The 25352-nt window shown below is 45.2% G+C and overlaps 1 protein-coding gene across 1 annotated transcript in view; it reads left to right on the forward strand.

Annotated features, from left to right (window-relative positions):
• LOC126204242 (hemicentin-2-like) overlaps window positions 1–25352 on the forward strand; it is a 308103-nt gene that overhangs the window by 242093 nt on the left and 40658 nt on the right. The gene's annotated exons all lie outside the window — the stretch shown is intronic.

The raw sequence follows: 25352 nt of genomic DNA on the forward strand, positions 1-25352 counted from the left end.
TTCCAATCTTTGCCTTCCCCTACGAGTTTGCCCTCTGCTACTCCCCCTCCTATCACGGAAGGTGTGTGTAAACCACCACGTCAGCTCCTGCTCAGAAATACGTTGACAGAAAAAAACGCAAACCCGAAAAATTATTCCAGAATGTGGTTTTCACTCTGCAGCGGAGTGTGCGCAGATATGAAACTTCCTGGCAGATTAAAACTGTATGCCGGACCGAGACTCGATTTCGGAACCTTTGCTTTTCGCGGGCAAGTGCTCTACCATGTTTATTTTTTTTATTTGTTATTTTGTTCGCTTTAGTTCGTTGATCTGCTAGGGCTGGACGTCGCAAGACATCCATTTAAGTTCGTTGTTGATCTGTTAACTCAGTTTTTTTATTACAGAGGGCACGTTACCCTCTGACCGAACACGTTGAGCTACCGTGCCGGCATCATCTGAGCTACCCAAGCACGACTCACGCCCCGTCCTCACAGCTTTACTTCTCCCACTACCGCGTCTCCTACCTTCCCAACTCTACAGAAGCTCTCCTGCGAACTTACCCGCGAAAGGCAAAGGTCCCGAGTTCGGGTCTCGGTCCGGCACACAGTTTTAATCTGCCAGTAAGTTTCGAAAATTTATTAACGTGATTTCGGAAATACATCTGTTTTGGAAACATATTCAAGTGACTAACATTCCAAGCTTACAGGTTAATCTAAGTGTGCAATAAGCAATTGCAAATCTGAAATGCTGACACATTAATAATGGACTTAACGCTAGAATGTTGAATGACGGCATGCAAACGTGCATTCAATGTGTTGTACAGCTGCCGGATGTCAGTTTGTGGGATGGAGTTCCATGCCTGTTGCACTTGGTCGGTCAGTACGGTACTGTTGATACTGTTTGTGGATGACGCTGGAGTTGTCCGATTATGTCCCATACGTGCTATATTGGAGAGAGGTATAGTGATCGATGAGGGAAAGGCCACTTGTCTGTACCCTGTACAGCATGTTGGGTTACAATAGCGTTATCTTGTTGGAAAACGACCGAGGAATAATGTTGATGAATGGCAGCACGGCAGCACGACAGCTCGAATCACCAGACTGGCGTACAAGTTTGCAGTCACAGTGCGTTGGATAGCGACGACAGTGCTTCTCCTGTTATACGAAATCGCACCGCAGACACCATAACTCCAGGAGGAGGTCCACTGTGTCTAGCACGAAGACAAATGGTTCAAATGGCTCTGAGCACTATGGGACGTAACATCTGAGGTCATCATTGCCCTATAATTTAGAACTAGTTAAACCTAAGTAACCTAAGGACATCACACACATCCATGCCCGAGGCAGAATTCGAACCTGCGATCGTAGCGGTAGTGCGGTTCCAGACTGAAGCGCCTAGAACCGCTCGGCCACACGGGCCGGCCACGAAGAGATGTTGGTTGCAGGCCCTCACCTCCTACTAATCAACACACGCCCATCACAGAACCCAACAGACCTCCACCCTCCCCTCCAATGAGCGTTCGCTTGACACCACTGAAGCCACAAACAGCAGTGGTTTGGGGTCAGTGAATGCACCCTACAGCTATCAGTGAAGTAACGATTTGTGAGAGTTTATTTTGTGGCTACTGCTGCTCAAGTTGCTGCTGCAGTTGCAATACAGTGCTACAGAGCCATGTGCCGAAAACGAATTCTCGTGAACGACGCTGCCAACAGTCATGCGCAATGACTGTATTGCTGCCGAGATTTTCCGCAATGCCGGGCTTGGTAGCCGTGCGGTGTAAGGCGTCTTCTCACGGTTCGTGCGGCTCCCTCGTCGGAGGGTTCGAATCCTCCCTCGGGCATGGGTGTGTGTTGTCCTTATCGTAAGTTACTTTAAGATAGATTAAGTAGTGCGTAAGCCTAGGGACCGATGACCTCAGCAGTTTGGTCCTATAGTCCTTACCACAAAATTCCAAAACTTCTATCCGCAGTATCGCAAAGGGAACATCCAGCTTCACGTAGCGCTATAACATGACTTCGTTCAAACTCAGTGGTGCGCTAATAACTGAGTCTTTGTCACCTTAAAGAAATCCTTAATTAATATCAACTGACCACGTCCAGTGTCAAAGGTATTTAACGCTCACGATCGTTATAGCGTGTAGCTAAAGTAAACGTGATTTACATCCTCATAGTGGAGCTGCTAGGGTCAAACTTAAGCGACTGTTGCGAACCTTGAATGTATATCATCTGTCACATGCAGAAACACGCCAACTAACTTTAGTTTATATCACACAGCTCCATCTTGGTGCTGCCATTTATTTTTCCGACAGCGTTCTTTGATTTCCACTACTAGTTATTTATTTTTATTTATTTATTTAATCAGATCCGATTGGGGATATCAGGCCCTCTCTTACATCGGGCCAGGGTTTCAAACGTATATCTTTTTTCTCATAGTTATCTAAGAAATAACATTTTTAATATGACAGTATTAAAATGATCTGAGTGTCTGTAGTGAGACTGTGAGCCAATTATTCTGACTATGAATGATTTAAGTTAATACTGCTAGCATTGCTCCTACTACTGCTGCTGCCAGTAATACTGGCACCAGTAAGAATGACTGTGATAATGACAATAATTGTAAAAACGGTTAAACTGGGAGACATAAAAAGAATTTTTAGGTATACAGAATAGATGCTGTCTGGTTCAGCGAGTTCTGGGGAAAGGAAATTTAAGAAGACTGCACCAGGTAAGTCTTCTGGGAAATGAGAAAGATCGGATTGGAAATTATGTACAGGGGCAATGGTAATCATTATTTTACTGTAGTAATATTTCACTGTCTCCTGAAGCTGGAGATGTTAACTTCTCTAATATAATGCGGGAGGTTATTCCAGAAAAGGATTCCTGCTACTGAGAAGGACTCCGAGAAAATGGCTGAACGATGAAGCGGGGCAGAACGGATTTTGCTCTGATGGGAGCGCGTATTTCTCCCATGTTGTTACGACGGTTAAGGTCGATGAGGGGCAAGGGGGCAGTGTACGTCAATAAGACTGTAGAAAAGTTAGAGGATAGGGAAATCCCTGCTCTTGTCTGCACTCAGCCAGGAGGCTGTGCATATGATGCTGAAATATACATTTGTAAAAGTAGTTATCTTTACAAGCTAACAACGTTTAAAAACCGTTACGTTGCAATATACACTGTTTCATCAAAGAGTCGAATATTACAGATACAACCAGCTTCCCTGAAAAAGAAATTTCAGGATAATATCGCTGTAATCAATAATCGGAAATATAAGATGCTGTAGAAGTTTTTTCAGGTCAAGAGGAAAAAGTTATTTCCATTTTTATAGAGTATGGAAGATGGTAATGCCTTCTTGTACGCTGGCCGGAGTGGCCGAGCGGTTCTAGGCGCTACAAAAAAAATGGTTCAAATGGCTCCGAGCACTATGGGACTTAACATCCGTGGTCATCAGTCCCCTAGAACTTAGAACTACTTAAACCTAACTAACCTAAGGACATCACACACATCCATGCCCGAGGCAGGATTCGAACCTGCGACCGTAGCAGTCCCTCGGTTCCGGATAGGCGCTACAGTCTGGAACCGCGCGACCGCTACGGTCGCAGGTTCGAATCCTGCCTCGGGCATGGATGTGTGTGACGTCTTTAGGTTAGTTAGGTTTAAGTAGTTCTAAGTTCAAGGGGACTGATGACCTCAGCAGTTAAGTCCCATAGTGCTCACAGCCATTTGAACCATTTGAACTCCACAATAAGATAACAGAGATATAGATTTGTAAAAGTTGTTATATTTACAACACAAAAATGTTTGAAAAATGTTATCTTATAATGTATACTGTTTGATCAAAAGTAACCGAACACTCCTACATAATGCGCGCTTCGTTTTGCTTTTACGCCTCGTACTTTCTTTTACGTCCTTTCTATTATAGTATAATGTATGATTTTTCTTATTATGCGTTTTATCGACTAGTGCAGGATTACATCTGTTGGAACGTGCTATATTCCTTAACATCTGCAGTACTTCTCGCTTATCATAATCTTACAAAGCCAGTCGTGTCGTTTCTTCTGTCATAAGCTTGAAGTAAGAACTTTTTTGTGCAAGCCTGTGGCAGGAAACCCATAAGTTGTAGTTTATTTATTATTAAATCTAAGTGGGAATCATTATTACATATACCTAAATCCAAGTAATTTGTACTATTTGTGGAGCCAAACTCAAGAGCAAAATTCAAATTATTGTTCTTAATATTTGCTTATCATTCTTCCTCAGTTGCTGTTTCAGTTATATTAATTGTGTGGATAAGAACCAATTATATCCAGCTTATGAATGTGAGACGCCCGCGCCCGGGTTCCCGGGTTCGATTCCCGGCGGGGTCAGGGATTTTCTCTGCCTCGTGATGACTAGGTGTCGTGTGATGTCCTTAGGTTAGTTAGGTTTAAGTAGTTCTAAGTTCTAGGGGACTGATGACCATAGCTGTTAAGTCCCATAGTGCTCAGAGCCATTTGTTTTTTTTATGAATGTGAGACATTTCAAATTTTATTTACCTTAAATTCCCTTTAAACCACAACTATTTGTAAATCTTTTGCATTCAGAAAGCTCTCTAGCTTTGTTTACCTGCACACAGGATACCTATCAGACTTTGAAAAGTTTGCTGACTCTTCAACGATTGTTACAGACACAAGCCATTACATTTACTCCCTAATAATATTCGTGATTAATAGCGAGACTGAACATAGGATGAATTCATCAACTGACAGCCACAACTGCAGATATAGAACTAAATTCCCATGTGGATCATACGCACATCTTTTGAAATCATAGTGTAGATTTATATTCTGGTGCAAAAGCGTACCACTGGAAATGAACCGGGAAATCGATTTACCGAAATACACTGACAGAAGGGAAAAAATAACAACACCTAACATTAATTAGTGTAGGGCTATGAGTTTTCGTACGTTTTCCACATCCCCCTAGGCGAATACTGGGCTGGCCTCCACGTTCCGCCACAGTTACGCGAGTTGCAGACATTTGAAACACGTTCGCACTATTTCACGATTTATACTAGACGCAGACAGTTGGGCTACACTGATTCCATCCTGGGGGGTACGGGGTGGCGGCAGGAGGGGCATCCGGCCACACCTAAAACTAACATTGCCAATTGCGTTGTAATCACGCCAACCCTGCGATCACTGAGGGACTTAGGCGTAAGCAGAAGAAGAACGAGTTTTCGTAAATATATTTCCCTAGATAACATATATAAGCGATTAACGTTCGAAGATCGCACGTTAATGTTAGCGGCAGATAAGCCATTGAGAATGTGCAGTCAGGCTGCGCGGGATAACCACAAGAGTGCTCCCGCTGCGATACGCAATCGCACCCCAGACCAAAACTCCAGGTGTAGGTCCGGTGTGTCTATTACACGAAAAATGGCTCTGAGCACTATGGGACTTAACATCTGAGGTCATCAATCCCCTAAAACTTAGAACTACTTAAGCCTAACAAACCTAAGGACATCACACACATCCATGCCCGAGGCAGGATTCGAACCTGCGACCGTAGCAGTCGCACTGCGCCAGCCTGAAGTGCCTAGAACCGCTCGGCCACCGCGGCCGGCTGTCTAGTACCAGACAGGTTGGGTGCAGCCTCTCAGTTTACCTCCTCCTAACCAACGTACGGCCATCACTGACACCGAGACAGAAATAGCTTTTATCAGAAAATACGAGAGATCTTAACCCCACCCTCTAACGACCTCTCGCTTGAAACCACTGACGTCGCAAATGGCGGTGGCTTGGGGTCAGTGGAATCCATGCTACATGGCGTCTGGCTCGGAGCTGTCAGTGAAGTAACAGATTTTTAGCAGTTTGTCGCGTCACGGTGGTGCCAACAGCTGTTCAAATTGCTGCTGCAGATGCAGTACGATGCGCCAGAGCCATACGCTAAACTCGATGGTCTGCCCTCTCAGTAGTACTACTTGGCCGTCTAGAGCCCGTTCTCCTTGTTGCCGTACATTCTCTAAGTCAACACTGCCAGCCGTAATGTAAAGTGGCTACATTCCTACTTTCTGCAGTACCGCATATGGAACATCCAACTAACTTCTCGTAGTCCTATTACACGATCTAGTCTAAACGCATGGAAGTGTTGATAATGGCATCTTTGTCGCCTTAAAGAAATTCTTGACTAACATCAACTCACCACGTCAAATCTCAAAGGAAAATAGCGCTCATGAACGTTACAGCGTGTATTTAAGGCAAACCTGATTTGCATCCTCATAGTGGCGCTACTAACGCCACAGTTATCCGCGTGGCTCGAAACTTGAATAGGCATCGTCTTTCCGATGCAGAAATATGCCTACCAAATGGCGTTAATGGCGTACAACTCCTCCTTGGTTCTGCGATTCTCTTTTCTGTCAGCGTATTTACAACAAAAAAGAGAAGACCTCATTAGCAACATGCTCCACAATTTATTAGAATCTATGACAGGTGATTGTGGTCTGCGTACAGTTAAATACGTAGTTTAAAGACGAAAACAGCAGCTGAATAATTTGGGAAATACATTCTTTTTTTAAAGTACCTACTTTTCTCCTTACATATGTACATAAAATAATGTAGAAACATTTATGGTAATTCTCAGTACATTAACACTAGCCATAAGTTCTTGCTTGCATAGCTTCTAGCATGCTTTACAGAGGTACGCAGCAGTGTTTGCTTCTTCCTGTCAATAGCCTGATTCGTCGCATACCTCTGAAAACTCTTCTCCATGATAACCCTTTATCAAACACGATGTGCGAATGAATAGTCAGTGAATGAATTGGAGACATCTGCGATAACAGTAATGGCATTTCCATTTGTTGATTTGCCAACCTATCTCTTCGCTTCGACAAGTTAAAGCTGAAAGGGCTGAACGTGTTCGCGTGAACGAATGGCTGTGCAGGAAGTTTGTAGTTTCCCATGAGAGGCTGACTCACGGTGCTGGCCGCAGCAGAGGGAGAGATGGGGGCAGGCGGTCTCGGAAGAAGTTGGCCACAGCCGCTCCGCCGCTCTCGCGATGCGGGCATTGTTCGTGCTAAAGAGTAGCGCACCCTCCCCCTGAATATGCGATCCGCAAAAGTCATAAATAAACAGAACCAGCGCGGCGAAACTTTTACAGATCAATTGCCGGAAACTCCAGATCCGTACCGTAACGCAGCGGCACGGTTGTCGAAAAATTCTGGGGGATATACTTCCTCTACAGACGTCTGATGGACAGAGCGGGTAGCCCAGGCAATCTTACCGTGCAGCATCTATTACCCCGCTTTTATAATATTAAAAAATTACGTTTTGAGTTCATCGATTAATGCGGATACGAGTGAAGTCGGTGCATTGACTTTCCGTCAATGTGACTTTATATCTGACAGAAGTAGTCGAGTACCCGCTTTTCCTCGGGTGTACATTTGTCTCATTCTTCTATTAGTCCACCTCCTCTTCCCTCTCCTCTGTCTATCTGCTCCTACTCCGTCTCTCAGTCTTCCTTCTTTCTCTGTCCATTTCATCCTTCTCTCTTCCTTTGTGTATCTCCTCCTCGTCTATCCATCTACCTACGTCCACCTCATACTCCGCCCTCTCTCCATCCATATCCTCCTCCTTCTTTCACGGTACTACTTCTCCACCCCCGCTAGCTGCCTTCTCCTCCATCTCCTCTATCTGCCATATCTCCCTCTCATTTGTTGACCTTTTGCTCCCCCTTCACGTGTCATTCTCATCCTTCTCTTTGCTCTCTTTCGATCTACCTTCTCGTCTTCCTCTCTCGGTCCATCTCCTCCTCCCCTCTGTTCATCTTCCCCTCACACTCTCCATCTCCTCCTCACATAGCTCAATGGTTATGATGTTATATGACCTGAACTATGTGTCGTACAATAATTTCGATCCATTAATCTTCTAACTAATCTGGTTCGCCACGAATTCCTCTCCTGTGCCAACCTTTTCATATCAGAGAAGCGCTTGCATCCCACATCGTTTGTTGGATTATTCAAATCTCCGTCTTCCTCTACAGTTCATACCTCTACACCTCCCTCTAGTACCACGGAAGTTATTCCATGATGTCTTACCCGAAGTCCTATCATCCATCCCTTTTTCTTGTCATTGTTGTCATATATTCCTTGCCTCGCTTTTTTGGCGGAGAACCTGCTCATTAACTTTCCTCATCAGTTCACCTAATTTTCGACATTTATCTCACATACTTCCATTCTCTTCTGCTTAGGTTTTTCTACAGTCAATGTTTCATTGCGAGTCATGCAGGGTGTGTCAGCTGTACTGCATGAACAGGGAAAATATAGTAAGCGGTAAACTTGTTTCTTTTCATCAGTTTGTTTAGGATGCCTGCGAGGAAAAGGTTAGCAAAAGTTTGAAATTATGTGTAAAGTTCGCTGCAAGTGATTAAGCGCTCTCGTTTTCAAATTCTGGATGAATAAAATCTGAATACTAATGGTTGATGGGCTACACTTCTTTGTCACTCCCATCCGCTCCCCTTTCATAGCTACGTAGTTCTTACACCCGTAGCGCTTCTTTCGAAACGGTAAGTGGTATGTGTACGAAGTTTGGTTCCAATCGATTCGGTACTTTAGGGGGAGATGTGGAATATACATTCATACATACGTTTTCATAGTCTGTATGGATATCATATACACATTAACCCGAGGCTTACGTAATCTCACATCACCTGTGTAGTTCGTGCTATATGGTGCGATAGCTGCAGTCGCTTTAGTTCGTGAAATGTACGTATGGCAGTTGTGGCTGGCAGAGCCCTCCTGGGACGTTCGAACGCCTGGTGCAATTCTTTTGTTTGACGCCACGTCGGCAACATGCACTTCTATGATGATGAAATAATGGTGAGGACTGCACACTCATACACATACACACAAACACACACTAAATGTAAATAATAGATTTCAGCTATCAGTCGTCCTTTTGAAATTTTTATTGGCAGATCTAGATTTCAGCAAATGAACTAGCCATTCTCAATGCACTACCATTTTTGATCAATGCATGTAATGCCTGTTGGTCGGGCTTCATTCACAGTTCATTGAATGCGGCAGCCACGAGTGCTGAATGGAGTTCCAGTAAAGCACTCGTGGCGGTCGCGAAGTGGGGCCGAGGCAGTTTCAGAAATTTTTTACAGTCTGACGATAATTTATGGATTTGTAGTTTTAGCTTGACGATGTCCACTATGGACAAACGGTAGTTACTTTTCTTCTGAAGAAGGTTGGGCTATCCCGACTGAAAAGTAGGTAAATTCTAGGCAAACGGTGCAACCTCGCACCACAAAATTGAGTAGTTTTACCTACTCCTCTTGTTTCGTTCTTTTTACCCTTCGCAGAATATGTCGAAGCACCAAGAGTGCCGTCCACATTGACAAGTGATTTGTTGCTGCAGAAAACAGGATTACATAATATCTATTTTAAGAACATCTACTAACGCTGTACAGGAAGTGCTTATCAGTAAGGTTGCGCAACCGGAAGTGAGTTTTCCAGCAACAAACAGACAAGTAAAATAATAGACGGAGAAAAATTCTAAGTACCACAACAGTGGACAACAATGAAAATACCCGCCCACCAACCCCAACAATGGACAGCCACCACCCATAGTAAACTATCTATAAGCACATCTTTAGGTCACTGTGAACACACTGGGGAACCCAGAGAGCATCCCAGAGAGCCCCAGAGAGCTAAAACACTAAGAAGAATCGCTTCTCGGCTTTTGGCAAGATCAATGTGTAGTCTTCTTTATTAATAAAATTATTTATTCTATTGAGGTAAAATACATCTACCCTAATGAAACAAATAACCTAAAAAGGGATTATTCTGCAACAAGGTCCTAGTAATACTAGGTCCCTTGTTGCTGCAGAAAACAGGATATATATTATAATTAACCTCGAAATCTGTTTTACCTATTTCGGAAAGACATCAGTTGATTTCTTCTACTTCCTCATTTTCATCTTTTCCCGACAACTGATGTTTACCGAACAATTTTTTGGTATTAATAATCTGTTAACGATCTACAACCGCGGACGTCCATGTAAATTTATGTATCTCTCTATGTTTGAAACGTCATTTTCTATTCGAAATAAATTTCAGTTTATAAAGTCTCATAACATTTGTCCATTCTGATTATGTGCTGAGTCTCCAGTTATTCCGATTAGACCCTTACTGGCTGCTTACGCAAGGATAGGTGTGTCATCAGCGTAGACGGCTAACGTCGTGTTTTGTGTTATGGGAAACCATTAACGTAGAGGTTGAACAAGATGGACCCCAGAATGCTTCCCTGGGGTACTCCATTTTGGATACCGTGTTGTGTCGATTATTTACCCTGACCGTCAGTGTTGAAACATGTTTGCGAGATACCAGCATAGCTTAGTCTGCGTATGGGGCCGTTTTGCCAGAGGCTGTCGAAAGATTTTTCGATCTCCAGGAACTCCGCCCTTGTAGCTTCGTTCATGTTGTAGCCGTATTTTATATGTTCGACACGTGGAGGAGTTGTTGTGTTGTTAAGTGGTGATTCCTGAAGCCGAATTGCAACGGTCTTAGGATGTCATTGGCGATGCAGTGCCTAGTGATGCGTTTTAGTATTATCTTTTCAACAGTGTTGCTGAGTGAGCACAGCAGACTTATGGGTCTGTAATTTTGTGGGAGGGAGTGGTCTTTCCCTGGATTCCTGAACGTTGGAACCTAGGCCGCCTTCCAAAAATCAGGGAGGTGTTGATGTTTTAAGATGGTATTCGTTATGTGTTCTACGTATTCTACGGCTCTATCCGTGAACTCCTGGAGGACACGGTTTTGAATGCCATCGGGACCACGGGCTTTCCTAGCATTGGTATGCTTGATAGACGAAGCAATTTCATTTGTATCTGTACGTCTGATTTCGTCGCACGTGGGCTGGGCTACAAGTCGTGTAACCTCCTAGACCGTTTCAAGTGTGAATACTGGATCTGAAGGAGTCAGATTCTGCATGGAGGACGCAGCAAGTATTGTGGCTATAAGCTCTGCCTTCTCCTTCGCGAAATATGCAGGGCACTCAGGTCCTTGTGGAATAGCAATGTAATGTCTCTCCATGGTGAAGTGTCACTCCAGGACATGTGGTATCCTCCGTGTTTCTGACCCCATTGATCGTTACTAAACGTTTGTATCTTCTCCTGTATTTGTTCCTGGAGTATTGTAACGCGCATCTTATAGAATGGGCGCCCGGTAAGCTGCGGGTATCTCCTGAGGAGGTCCTCGTGTTGCACAAGGAGGTCCTTATGACGTGCAGATGTCACTGTACACCTAACAAGGCCACTAGGTGTCACCTCCTCGAAGAAAAACGGATCAACAGTAAAGGAACGTGTGTGCTAACACCACACAGTGACATAAGCTGAATGCATTGGATGTTCCCGCAAAACATGTGGCAGAGTAAAACCTCATATGCCATAATTCTGTGCGCTCACGGCACCATGCAGAGTAAGTACCTCCTGCATCGAAAGAACGTTCCCCGACCACATAACATCCATTACTGTGCGTGCCATAAAACGAATGGCAAAGTCACGGCGATGTAGTCTATCTGAGGCTTCACTTCATGGATGTTCTGGATCTTGTAGGGATACCAGTGTAAAATGCTCAGCAAAATCTTTTGAACCGAACAACAGAGAGACAATTCCCTCACAAAGCTCAAGTGCTGGCTCTAGAACATGGCGCACGTGCTTTACAGTCGCCTGTTGCTTCGGAAACTTTATGAACAGCTGCCATGGGAAGAGCTCATTCCCCTGTCCCTGCTGCAGTACCTAATTGACGTTTTTATTCAAATTTCTTGATAAAGCACTACTATACCGTCGAAATTCATGCTGTCGAAAATGTATGTGATTATTTGACGACGACACTTCAGGACTACAGAATGGTTCAGGGGAAACACTTTGGCCTCCATCTCCTCCAATGCTCGATCTACTAGGTTTATGGTTATGAAGAAACTTGAAGGAATTGCTCCACAGCACTACTATACCGTCGAAATTCATGCTGTCGAAAATGTATGTGATTATTTGACGACGACACTTCAGGACTACAGAATGGTTCAGGGGAAACACTTTGGCCTCCATCTCCTCCAATGCTCGATCTACTAGGTTTATGGTTATGAAGAAACTTCAAGGAATTGCTCCACAGCACTCCAGTCAACAACTTCATGACCCGTGGTCTAGGGGTAGCGTCTTTGATTCATAATCAAAAACGTCTTCGGTCCCGCGTTCGAACCCCGCCACTGCCTAAATTTTGATAAATAAACAGCATTGGCGGTTTAAGATTTCCGGCATAAGAAGTCAGCTTCATTCTGCCAACGGCCTTGTCAAAGAGGGCGAAGGAGCGGATAGAGGTTCAGGGCACTCTCTTGTCCTAGGGGTGGTAAATTTCCCCTAAAGGCGGAAGAATCAGCAATGATCAACGACATGAGGATGCAGATGGCAATGGAAACCACTGCATTAAAGACACGTGACGTGTATCCACAGGACATATGGCCTGTAATTGAAGAAGTGGCATGATGGTCTCTCCACTGGCAAAAGATTCCGGAATAGTCCCCCATTCGGATCTCCGGGAGGGGACTGCCAAGGGGGAGGTTACCATGAGAAAAAGATTGAATAATTAACGAAAGGATAACGTTCTACGAGCCGGGGCGCGGAATGTCAGAAGCTTGAACGTGGTAGGCAAACTAGAAAATCTGAAAAGAGAAATGCAAAGGCTCAATCTAGATATAGTAGGGGTCAGTGAAGTGAAGTGGAAGGAAGACAAGGATTTCTGGTCGGATGAGTATCGGGTAATATCAACAGCAGCAGAAAATGGTATAACAGGTGTAGGATTAGTTATGAATAGGAAGGCAGAGGGTATGTTACTGTGAACAGTTCAGTGACAGGGTTGTTCTAAACAGCAGACCAACACCGACAACGATAATTCAGGTATACATGCCGACGTCGATAGCTGAAGATGAACAGATAGAGAAAGTGTATGAGGATATTGAAAGGGTAATGCAGTATGTAAAGGGGGATGAAAATCTAGTAGTCATTGGCGACTGGAATGCAGTTGTAGGGGAAGGAGTAGAAGAAAAGGTTACAGGAGAATATGGGCTTGGGACAAGGAATGAAAGAGGAGAAAGACTAATTGAGTTCTGTAACAAGTTTCAGCTAGTAATAGCGAATACCCTGTTCAAGAATCACAAGAGGAGGAGGTATACTTGGAAAAGGCCGGGAGATACGAGAAGATTTCAATTAGATTACATTATGGTCAGACAGAGATTCCGAAATCAGATACTGGATAGTAAGGCGTACCCAGGAGCAGATATAGACTCACATCACAATATAGTAGTGATGAAGAGTAGGCTGAAGTTCAAGACATTAGTCAGGAAGAATCAATACGCAAAGAAGTGGGATACGGAAGTACTAAGGAATGACGAGATACGTTTGAAGTTCTCTAACGCTATAGATACAGCAATAAGCAATAGCGCAGTAAGCAGCACAGTTGAAGAGGAATGGACATCTCTAAAAAGGATCATCACAGAAGTTGGGAAGGAAAACATAGGTACAAAGAAGGTAGCTGCGAAGAAACCATGGGTAACAGAAGAAATACTTCAGTTGATTGATGAAAGGAGGTAGTACAAACATGTTCCGGGAAAATCAGGAATACAGAAATACAAGTCGCTGGGGAATGAAATAAATAGGAAGTGCAGGGAAGCTAAGACGAAATGGCTGCAGGAAAAATGTGAAGACATCGAAAAAGATATGATTGTCGGAAGGACAGACTCAGCATACAGGAAAGTCAAAACAACCTTTGGTGACATTAAAGGCAACGGTGGTAACATTAAGAGTGCAACGGGAATTCCACTGTTAAATGCAGAGGAGAGAGCAGATAGGTGGAAGAATACATTGGAAGCCTCTATGAGGGTGAAGATTTGTCTGATGTGATAGAAGAAGAAACAGGAGTCGATTTAGAAGAGATAGGGGATCCAGTATTAGAATCGGAATTTAAAAGAGCTTTGGAGGACTTACGGTCAAATAAGGCAGAAGGGATAGATAACATCCCATCAGAATTTCTAAAATCATTGGGGGAAGTGGCAACAAAACGACTATTCACGTTGGTGTGTAGAATATATGAGTCTGGCGACATACCATCTGACTTTCGGAAAAGCATTATCCACACAATTCCGAAGACGGCAAGAGCTGACAAGTGCGAGAATTATCGCACAATCAGCTTAACAGCTCATGCATCGAAGCTGCTTACAAGAATAATATACAGAAGAATGGAAAAGAAAATTGAGAATGCGCTAGGTGGCGATCAGTTTGGCTTTAGGAAAAGTAAAGGGACGAGAGATGCAATTCTGACGTTACGGCTAATAACGGAACAAGGCTAAAGGAAAATCAAGACACTTTCATAGGATTTGTCGACCTGGAAAAAGCGTTCGACAATATAAAATGGTGCAAGCTGTTCGAGATTCTGAAAAAAGTAGGGGTAAGCTATAGGGAGAGACGGGTCATATACAATATGTACAACAACCAAGAGGGAATAATAAGAGTGGACGATCAAGAACGAAGTGCTCGTATTAAGAAGGGTGTAAGACAAGGCTGTAGCCTTTCGCCCTACTCTTCAATCTGTACATCGAGGAAGCAATGATGGAAATAAAAGAAAGGTTCAGGAGTGGAATTAAAATACAAGGTGAAAGGATATCAATGATGCGATTCGCTGATAACACTGCTACCCTGAGTGAAAGTTAAGAAGAATTAAATGATCCGCTGAACGGAATGAACAGTCTAATGAGTACACAGTATGGTTTGTGAGTAAATCGAAGAAAGACGAAGGTAATGAGAAGTAGTAGAAATGAGAACAGCGAGAAACTTAACATCAGGATTGATGATCAAGAAGTCAATGAAGTTAAGGAATTCTGCTTACTAGGCAGTAAAATAACCAATGACGGACGGAGCAAGGAGTACATCAAAAGCAGACTCGCTATGGCAAAAAAGGCATTTCTGGCCAAGAGAAGTCTACTATTATCAAATACCGGCCTTAATTTGAGGAAGAAATTTCTGAGGATGTACGTCTGGAGTTCAGCATTGTATGGTAGTGAAACATGGACTGTGGGGAAACCGGAACAGAAGAGAATCGAAGCATTTGAGATGTGGTGCTATAGACGAATGTTGAAAATTAGGTGGACTGATAAGGTAAGGAATGAGGAGGTTCTACGCAGAATCGGACAGGAAAGGAACATGTGGAAAACACTGATAAGGAGAAGGGACAGGATGATAGGACATCTGCTAAGACATGAGGGAATGACTTCGATGGTACTAGAGGGAGCTGTAGAGGGCAAAAACTGTAGAGGAAGGCAGAGATTGGAATACGTCAAGCAAATAATTGAGGACGTAGGTTGCAAGTGCTACTCTGAGATGAAGAGGTTAGCACAGGAAAGAAATTCGTGGCGGGCCGCATCAAACCAGTCAGTAGACTGATGACAAAAAAAAAAAAAAGAAAAACAAAAAAGAGGTTTGGACCTTCATTTCATGCCAGTATGCATAAAATAGTGGTGTCAACTTCAACGACTACTTAGATCAAAGAGCAAAAGAATGGATAGCCGTGGATGTACACAACAGTCCAGTGATGTTGATGCTCGAAAGTAATCGTGTATGGACCTGTGATTTTTGGATTTGTTTATCTTGTTTCGTCGAGTACTAACACCTCTGAAATTATTCTATACTTTTTAATACGTTGTGTAAGTGGTCTGGTAAATACCGTTCAGAACTCTTTGCGACTGCTCACGTATTTTATTGATGTGTGTACAAAGGTCGCAACACAAGGAAGCTGTAGCGAGGTTTTGTGAGTGAACAATACTTGATGGAGGTCGGGGAGTTGATCTTCAAGGTAAGTAAACGCATCGCATCGCACTGTAGTTGGACGAAATGAACCAATATTGTTGGATTAAAAAATGTTTTGTCATGTCTGTTAACACAGTCACATCAGTAAAATATCTAGCAGTATACATTCGTAGTAACTTAACGGTAACGTAATACTTTCTCCGACGTAAGCCTCGAGACAAGAGAACTATAATAAAACGGGAGAAATCACAGCTGATACGAGGTCTGCTTGCTGTCATTCTTTCCGGGCACTATTTCTTAATGGAACGACGGAAGTTATGATGGTAACCGAAGGACCCTCCAGTGCAGTACGTAAGGTGTCTTACGTTGTTCGTGACTGATGTGGTTCTAGTTAACCACGAGAGTGTTTGTTATGTGCAACCCGACTGGCTGTTAGCACAAGCATCACCGATCCTGGATTTCAAAAGAGAATGTTTGGTGGCAGCTGAAGCTCACCGAGTGTACCCATTCCTTGTTTGTAAGTAAAGATGTAGCAACGGTCGTTGCGTCATCGTGAATTTTATGTTGCTGAATGGGTGATTACTTCTCTTGTTGGTAGGTAACTTCAGCCAGGTAGCGCTTTTTGACGGCTGTGTTAGTACTTTTCATTAATTTTCTTTTTCATTTGATTTCGTTGATTTCTACTGTAGAATTAGATTTAATTCGGTTATCTGTGAAACATTTTGGTTAGGACTGTTACGCGGGGTGAGTCATAAATGATGAAAAATATATCGAGGACCGCATGCTGCTATGTGTAACACGTGACGCACCGTTGTTGATTTCGTTTTCCTCGGTGTACTGTGTACGTAAAACAAAAACACCTATTAACCATTGAATGAGATACCGACGAGCCTCACGATCACGACATGTCATTCACCCATAGATCAACACACGACACACCAATGAGCTGATGTATATCCGTCAGCGTTTGAAAAATACGAGAAAGAACAAATCCCATCGCAATGTATGGGAACTTGTATGAGATCTTGTGAATTACACGTCGCCGGCGGTAACGGAGTGTAGAGTCCCATGTTGGGGAATGTGTGTCCTCTAAGCGGAAAGAGTGGTCAACGGTGCAAGTAAAACCGCGGCGTGCATGACGTGCTTACATCACCTCTGCGCTGCTCTCTCTGCCCGATACTCGCCGTGTCGACAGCTGCTAACGGCCACGTCGCAGTGTTACTACCGTACCATCGCAAGTTTCACAAACGAGGAATACGCCGACATCCACCTCATCTACGGGCTTGCAGATGGAAGAGCTGACGTTGCAAGGCAACTGTACCACGAAACGTTTCCTAGCCAGCGCCTTCCATCCGCAAAAACTTTTTACTCTGTGGACAGGCGCTTGAGGGAGTATGGTGCATGTGTAGCACCTCCAGGATTTAGTGGTCGTGGCCGACCGTCGACGTACAGTGCGGATGAGGACGAAAAAGTGTTACAAACTGTTGAAGATGACCGAACAACAAGCACCAGTTGTCTCGCCACTGCGGTCGGAATGGTTCAAATGGCTCTGAGCACTATGGGACTTACCATCTGCGGTCATCAGTCCCATAGAACTTAGAACTACTTAAACCTAACTAAACTAAGGACATCACACACATCCATCCCCGAGGCAGGATCGAACCTGCGACCGTAGCAGTCACGCGGTTCCGGACTGAAGTGCCTAGAACCGCTCGGCCATCGCGGCCGGTGCGGTCGGAATGTCACTATCTATTGTTAGGCGAGTACTCCATGAAAATCATTACCATCCCTTTCGCATGCAAATGGTACAGGCATTATTTCCGGAAGACTACCAGAGAAGGATGGACTTCTGCAACTTTATCCTACGGCGTCAGACCCACGACCAGCATTTTTCACGAACAATACTGTTCACTGACGAAGCCTGTTTCACGAAGGAGGGTATAGTGAATTCGTATGATTGGCACGGCACGAGTGGGGGGACAGTACTTATAAACCGCCACTGCAGCTTCTAGTCATGTGTTTCTATGTTAATTTCGATTTGTACAGCTGTATTGTATTCGTTTGTGTTAACTGCCATATACCTGTGTAGTTGTATTACGTATTCTGCATCTATGTACTTGTTTCTTAAAACAAAGTCTGGGACACAAATCCAAATTATAAAACATGCATGTACAGCAGTGTAGTCGCTCTTCACGTTCCCTTCCATATGTCAGCGTAACCGGTATGAGATACATGTTGGCGCTGTCACCGCTTGGAGTATCACGCAGACCGTCGTTTGACGCCGCACATCTCGCCTTCTCGTGAGCAGCTAGACAACCAACAACACTCGCATGTTGTGCCGTGTTGCCGATCTGTCCCCTTGGCCAATGTCGGCGCAGAATAACACCCAGAAGTCCACTTCATACACTCCTGGAAATGGAAAAAAGAACACATTGACACCGGTGTGTCAGACCCACCATACTTGCTCCGGACACTGCGAGAGTGCTGTACAAGCAATGATCACACGCATGGCACAGCGGACACACCAGGAACCGCGGTGTTGGCCGTCGAATGGCGCTAGCTGCGCAGCATTTGTGCACCGCCGCCGTCAGTGTCAGCCAGTTTGCCGTGGCACACCGAGCTCCATCGCAGTCTTTAACACTGGTAGCATGCCGCGACAGCGTGGACGTGAACGGTATGTGCAGTTGACGGACTTTGAGCGAGGGCGTATAGTGGGCATGCGGGAGGCCGGGTGGACGTACCGCCGAATTGCTCAACACGTGGGGCGTGAGGTCTCCACAGTACATCGATGTTGTCGCCAGTGGTCGGCGGAAGGTGCACGTGCCCGTCGACCTGGGACCGGACCGCAGCGACGCACGGATGCACGCCAAGACCGTAGGATCCTACGCAGTGCCGTAGGGGACCGCACCGCCACTTCCCAGCAAATTAGGGACACTGTTGCTCCTGGGGTATCGGCGAGGACCATTCGCAACCGTCTCCATGAAGCTGGGCTACGGTCCCGCACACCGTTAGGCCGTCTTCCGCTCACGCTCCAACATCGTGCAGCCCGCCTCCAGTGGTGTCGCGACAGGCGTGAATGGAGGGACGAATGGAGACGTGTCGTCTTCAGCGATGAGAGTCGCTTCTGCCTTGGTGCCAATGATGGTCGTATGCGTGTTTGGCGCCGTGCAGGTGAGCGCCACAATCAGGACTGCATACGACCGAGGCACACAGGGCCAACACCCGGCATCATGGTGTGGGGAGCGATCTCCTACACTGGCCGTACACCACTGGTGATCGTCGAGGGGACACTGAATAGTGCACGGTACATCCAAACCGTCATCGAACCCATCGTTCTACCATTCCTAGACCGGCAAAGGAACTTGCTGTTCCAACAGGACAATGCACGTCCGCATGTATCCCGTGCCACCCAACGTGCTCTAGAAGGTGTAAGTCAACTACCCTGGCCAGCAAGATCTCCGGATCTGTCCCCCATTGAGCATGTTTGGGACTGGATGAAGCGTCGTCTCACGCGGTCTGCACGTCCAGCACGAACGCTGGTCCAACTGAGGCGCCAGGTGGAAATGGCATGGCAAGCCGTTCCACAGGACTACATCCAGCATCTCTACGATCGTCTCCATGGGAGAATAGCAGCCTGCATTGCTGCGAAAGGTGGATATACACTGAACTAGTGCCGACATTGTGCATGCTCTGTTGCCTGTGTCTATGTGCCTGTGGTTCTGTCAGTGTGATCATGTGATGTATCTGACCCCAGGAATGTGTCAATAAAGTTTCCCCTTCCTGGGACAATGAATTCACGGTGTTCTTATTTCAATTTCCAGGAGTGTATTTACAGATTTTTACCATTCAACTGCATTGTCATTTATTGACATAGGAACATGCGGAAAACGAATTTATGTTTGTAGCTCAGTGTGTGACAAATTTCACGACATATGTTTCCTCATTTATGACTCACCCTGTACTTATCGCAGTAGTACAGCTTGTTTTCTTCTTAATTAAGGATGGACTATCTGTATTTTATTCAGTCTAAGTTACGGTTTCTGTCTTATTCAGAAAACCATTCACATCTGCAGATTGTAGTCATCGACACTCGTTCTAGTTTTCCACAATGTCAGGCTCAATATTGTCTGCTATCAATAGCACATTTCACAGAATCGATAGCTGAGAAGCACTGAAACGCTGCTTTATGTCCGCATCTCGATCCTTCCAAAGCATCGCGCTAAATCACACTGGCGACTGTGGCCGGAATCCACGCACACTTCATGTCGTATGGCACGCAAGGAAAAATATAGTATTTAGATCTATATACGTATTCCGCAAACCACCAACAGTGCGTCACGCATTATACCCCGTACCTCTACTACTAGTTTGCTCTCCTGTTCCATTCGCAAAAAAAGCGAGCGAAAAACGACTACTTATATGCATCCGAACGAGCCATAATTTCTCCCTTTTTGTCATCGTGGTTCTCATGCAAAATATACGTTGGCGGCAGTACAATCGTTCGGTAATCAGCTTCAGATGTTGGTTCTCTAAATTTTCTCAATAGTGTTTCTCGAAAAGAACGTCGCCTTCCCTGTAGGTACTCCCATTTGAGCTCGAGAAGCATCTTCGCAATACTTTGTTAGAACTTATCGGTAACAGATCTGGCAGCCCGCCACTGAACTGCTTCGATGTATTCTTTTCATCCTACATTGTGCATGTCCCAACCACTCGATCAGTACTCAAGAATAGGTCACACTGGTGTCATATATGTGGTATCCTTTACAGATGGAACAAACTTTCTTAAGAATCTCCTAATAAACCGAAGTCTGACATTCGCCTCACCTACTACAATCCTCACGTGTTCATTCTATTTCATACTGCTTTGCAACGTTACGCCCAGTGTATAGCAGACACTACTGATGCTTTATTCCAACATTAGGTGTTTGTTTTTTTCCTATTCATCTACTTTTTTCTACGTTTACAGCTAGCTGACATCCATCTCACAATCAGAAATTTTTATCTCTATCGTCTGTATCCTGCTGCAGCTTCTCAGCGACGTCACCTTCCCGTACGCCGCAGCAACATTAGCAATCCACCGCATATTGCTACTCACCCTATCCGCCAGAATATTCACGTACATACAAAATAACTGTAGTCCTACCACACTTCCCTGGAGTATTTCCGACGATACCATTGTCTCTGATGAACACCCGTCCTGTATAACGGCAGGGCTGTGTTACTTAAGAAGTCTTAGAGCCAATCACATAACTGGTAGCATATTCTGTATGTTCATACCTTCGTTAATAGCCTGTAGTAGTGCACCGTGTCAAATAATTTTTGGAGATCAGCTAATATGGAATCTGCCTGTCGTCCTTCACCCGCAGTTCCCAGGATATCATGTGAGAAAATAGCAAGCTGAGTTTCACGCAAGTGATGTTTTCCAAACCGTGCATTTAGTGAGAAACTTTTATCTGCGGAGTCGGACTTATTTGCTCACCTACACCATCAGACCAATGTAAAAAATGATCGACAGCTTCACTTTGACCACCACGACTGGACAAAACTCCAAAGTCATACATTAAAAGCCCAACAGCTATCTAGCTAATCTCAGAAATATTCCAAAATCCTACCACTAGTAGTTTACTATACGGCCATTCAGTTGGCTACTAGCAAAAAAAAAAAAAAAAAAATGTTCAAATGTGTCTGAAATCTTATGGGACTTAACTGCTAAGGTCATCAGTTCCTAAGCTTACACACTACTTAACCTAAATTATCCTGTCCGCAGCTCGTGGTCGTGCGGTAGCGTTCTCGCTTCCCGCGCCCGGGTTCGATTCCCGGCGGGGTCAGGGATTTTCTCTGCTTCGTGATGACTGGGTGTTGTGTGATGTCCTTAGGCTAGTTAGGTTTAAGTAGTTCTAAGTTCTAGGGGACTGATGACCATAGATGTTAAGTCCCATAGTGCTCAGAGCTATTTGAACCTAAATTATCCTAAGGACAAACACACACACACACACACACACACACCCATGCCTGAGGGAGGACTCGAACCTCCGCCGGGACCAGCCGCATTGGCTACTAGCAACTTTCGTCGATAATCTCCATGACAGCGTGACAGCAATACACTAGATAAAAGCCACATAAAAGCACCTTATTCCAATTTCAATGGGAAGGAAGCTCGTAAAGTCCATCTCGTTCCCTAAACACCAACGTCCAGCCGGCTACTTGCCTCCACCACCTCACGGTAGCTCTCTACCTATTGAGCATCTGTACTTTCGCCACATCCACATGATCACTCGTTAATTCACAATTAAGTGCCTGCAAGATTGTTCACTGATTCATCTAATTATTTTCCAACATCTCGAATTTTGAACAGCGCGCTGGAAAAAACAACACTTAAATTTTTCCGTGAGATCTCTGATTTCTCTTATTTAATTGTGATAATTTGTCCCTCTGCAGATGGGAGCCAACAATATATTTTCGGATTCGGAGGAGGAAGTTGGTGACTGAAATTTCATGAAGAGATCCTCGGGCAATGAAAAACGCCTTTTTGCAATAACTGCCATCCCAGTTCTCGTAGCGGCAACACTCGCCCACAAAGACCAGAATGACTCAACCCAAAATCAAATGTCAGAATTTTGGGCTTCTCTTGAATTTGCAAATCGCAAGAACAAAGTCCTCGGTTAATGACGAAGTATCCCCTCCTCCAGACTTCGGAAGTACGCTATGAAAGACTCACCTCCGCTCACTGGAGCCACGGCCTCAACATGCCGCATGTGCTGCCGGTCAACTCTCGACTTCGCCAGCTGCAAACCACTTCACTACGCTATTTAATTTGGAGACGATTCAGCCAGTCTGATGCAGAAGCAGAACGTAGGCGTTTTCAGTGGCGTTTCCTCCTCTTCCTAATAGGTGCTGCTTTCTGGTTGGGCTTTTAGATCTTTTTCAACATCAGGTGTCGTAAAACACCGGCCCTCAATTCACATAGCTTTAAGCCAGCCATTTACACTCCAGCTACAACCCATTTAGGAGGATTAGGGAAAGACCAGCCCATTACCCGCTCGCTGGAGAACATCTCGCTCTCCCCCCCCCACCCCCCCACCCCACACCTCCTTAAGCACATGGCTCACACCGTCACTGATACTGGCTGTAGCGATGGCCACCCGACGAACATTCAGACGTGGTCAGGAAATGATGTGTTACAACACGAAAAGAAAAAACTTATCGGCACGTTAATGCTGTGTGTTGATCTGAGTGTCCCAATTCAGAACGTAATTTTTCACAAGCAACCCTTTTACCATACATGCTATATACATACATCTTACGACCCACCCTTATAACCCCAACTCTCTCCGTACGTCTTTCATAGTTTATAAAGTTTTTGTTCCATTCATTCATGGATCCTAGTCCAGAAAGACATTCCTGAGGGTTTCTCTGATACTGAGAAATCACAGGGGCAGGCGATGAGATTCGGTCTAGCAGACAGTATTAATCTACACTCCTGGAAATTGAAATAAGAACACCGTGAATTCATTGTCCCAGGAAGGGGAAACTTTATTGACACATTCCTGGGGTCAGATACATCACATGATCACACTGACAGAACCACAGGCACATAGACACAGGCAACAGAGCATGCACAATGTCGGCACTAGTTCAGTGTATATCCACCTTTCGCAGCAATGCAGGCTGCTATTCTCCCATGGAGACGATCGTAGAGATGCTGGATGTAGTCCTGTGGAACGGCTTGCCATGCCATTTCCACCTGGCGCCTCAGTTGGACCAGCGTTCGTGCTGGACGTGCAGACCGCGTGAGACGACGCTTCATCCAGTCCCAAACATGCTCAATGGGGGACAGATCCGGAGATCTTGCTGGCCAGGGTAGTTGACTTACACCTTCTAGAGCACGTTGGGTGGCACGGGATACATGCGGACGTGCATTGTCCTGTTGGAACAGCAAGTTCCTTTGCCGGTCTAGGAATGGTAGAACGATGGGTTCGATGACGGTTTGGATGTACCGTGCACTATTCAGTGTCCCCTCGACGATCACCAGTGGTGTACGGCCAGTGTAGGAGATCGCTCCCCACACCATGATGCCGGGTGTTGGCCCTGTGTGCCTCGGTCGTATGCAGTCCTGATTGTGGCGCTCACCTGCACGGCGCCAAACACGCATACGACCATCATTGGCACCAAGGCAGAAGCGACTCTCATCGCTGAAGACGACACGTCTCCATTCGTCCCTCCATTCACGCCTGTCGCGACACCACTGGAGGCGGGCTGCACGATGTTGGAGCGTGAGCGGAAGACGGCCTAACGGTGTGCGGGACCGTAGCCCAGCTTCATGGAGACGGTTGCGAATGGTCCTCGCCGATACCCCAGGAGCAACAGTGTCCCTAATTTGCTGGGAAGTGGCGGTGCGGTCCCCTACGGCACTGCGTAGGATCCTACGGTCTTGGCGTGCATCCGTGCGTCGCTGCGGTCCGGTCCCAGGTCGACGGGCACGTGCACCTTCCGCCGACCACTGGCGACAACATCGATGTACTGTGGAGACCTCACGCCCCACGTGTTGAGCAATTCGGCGGTACGTCCACCCGGCCTCCCGCATGCCCACTATACGCCCTCGCTCAAAGTCCGTCAACTGCACATACCGTTCACGTCCACGCTGTCGCGGCATGCTACCAGTGTTAAAGACTGCGATGGAGCTCCGTATGCCACGGCAAACTGGCTGACACCGACGGCGGCGGTGCACAAATGCTGCGCAGCTAGCGCCATTCGACGGCCAACACCGCGGTTCCTGGTGTGTCCGCTGTGCCGTGCGTGTGATCATTGCTTGTACAGCCCTCTCGCAGTGTCCGGAGCAAGTATGATGGGTCTGACACACCAGTGTCAATGTGTTCTTTTTTCCATTTCCAGGAGTGTATTACACTCCACGGCACACTCAAAAGATCATTCTAGAACTAGAAAAAAGGATTTCAATTACACTATATTGTGAATCCATATCTTGTCGTTGGCATAAAATAGCGCCTGTGATGTGTATTGCAATTGGGCTGGATCTGTACAATTGCCTGTAATAACGATACCTGAACGTTACTGACGACCATATATATTATTCCTCAAGTTAACATCCCTTAATAAGTGCTGATCTTACGGTTATGAATGATGTATCGTCAGAAAGGTTTTCTAACAAGGTTCTGACATTTCATACGGATTTTGCGCTAAGACGCATTATTTGTGGAAAATTTTAAGGTAAAAGAGTCTTTTAAGTATCATAGGCAGAAAGATGTAACGAATGATCAGCTTCATACCTTTATTTTACGAAGCAACCTCATTCATCACGAATAAGAGATTCCCTTTTCATATTATCTAATTACAAATACAATTTTATTTTTTGAAGTATTTATTAATTGGATAATTTGTGTATCTCATTGTTACAAATAACAATCGTGACGGCTGCGGTAGTCCATTATCTCTGCCCAACGTACAAGCTGACTTTTCCAAACGACAAATATATTTTTCAGTGGCCACTGGAATTGTGATTTACTTTTTGCTAGTATAAGTGACAGC

Source organism: Schistocerca nitens, chromosome 9, assembly GCF_023898315.1.
Source record: "Schistocerca nitens isolate TAMUIC-IGC-003100 chromosome 9, iqSchNite1.1, whole genome shotgun sequence".
Classification (NCBI taxonomy): Eukaryota; Metazoa; Arthropoda; class Insecta; order Orthoptera; family Acrididae; genus Schistocerca; species Schistocerca nitens.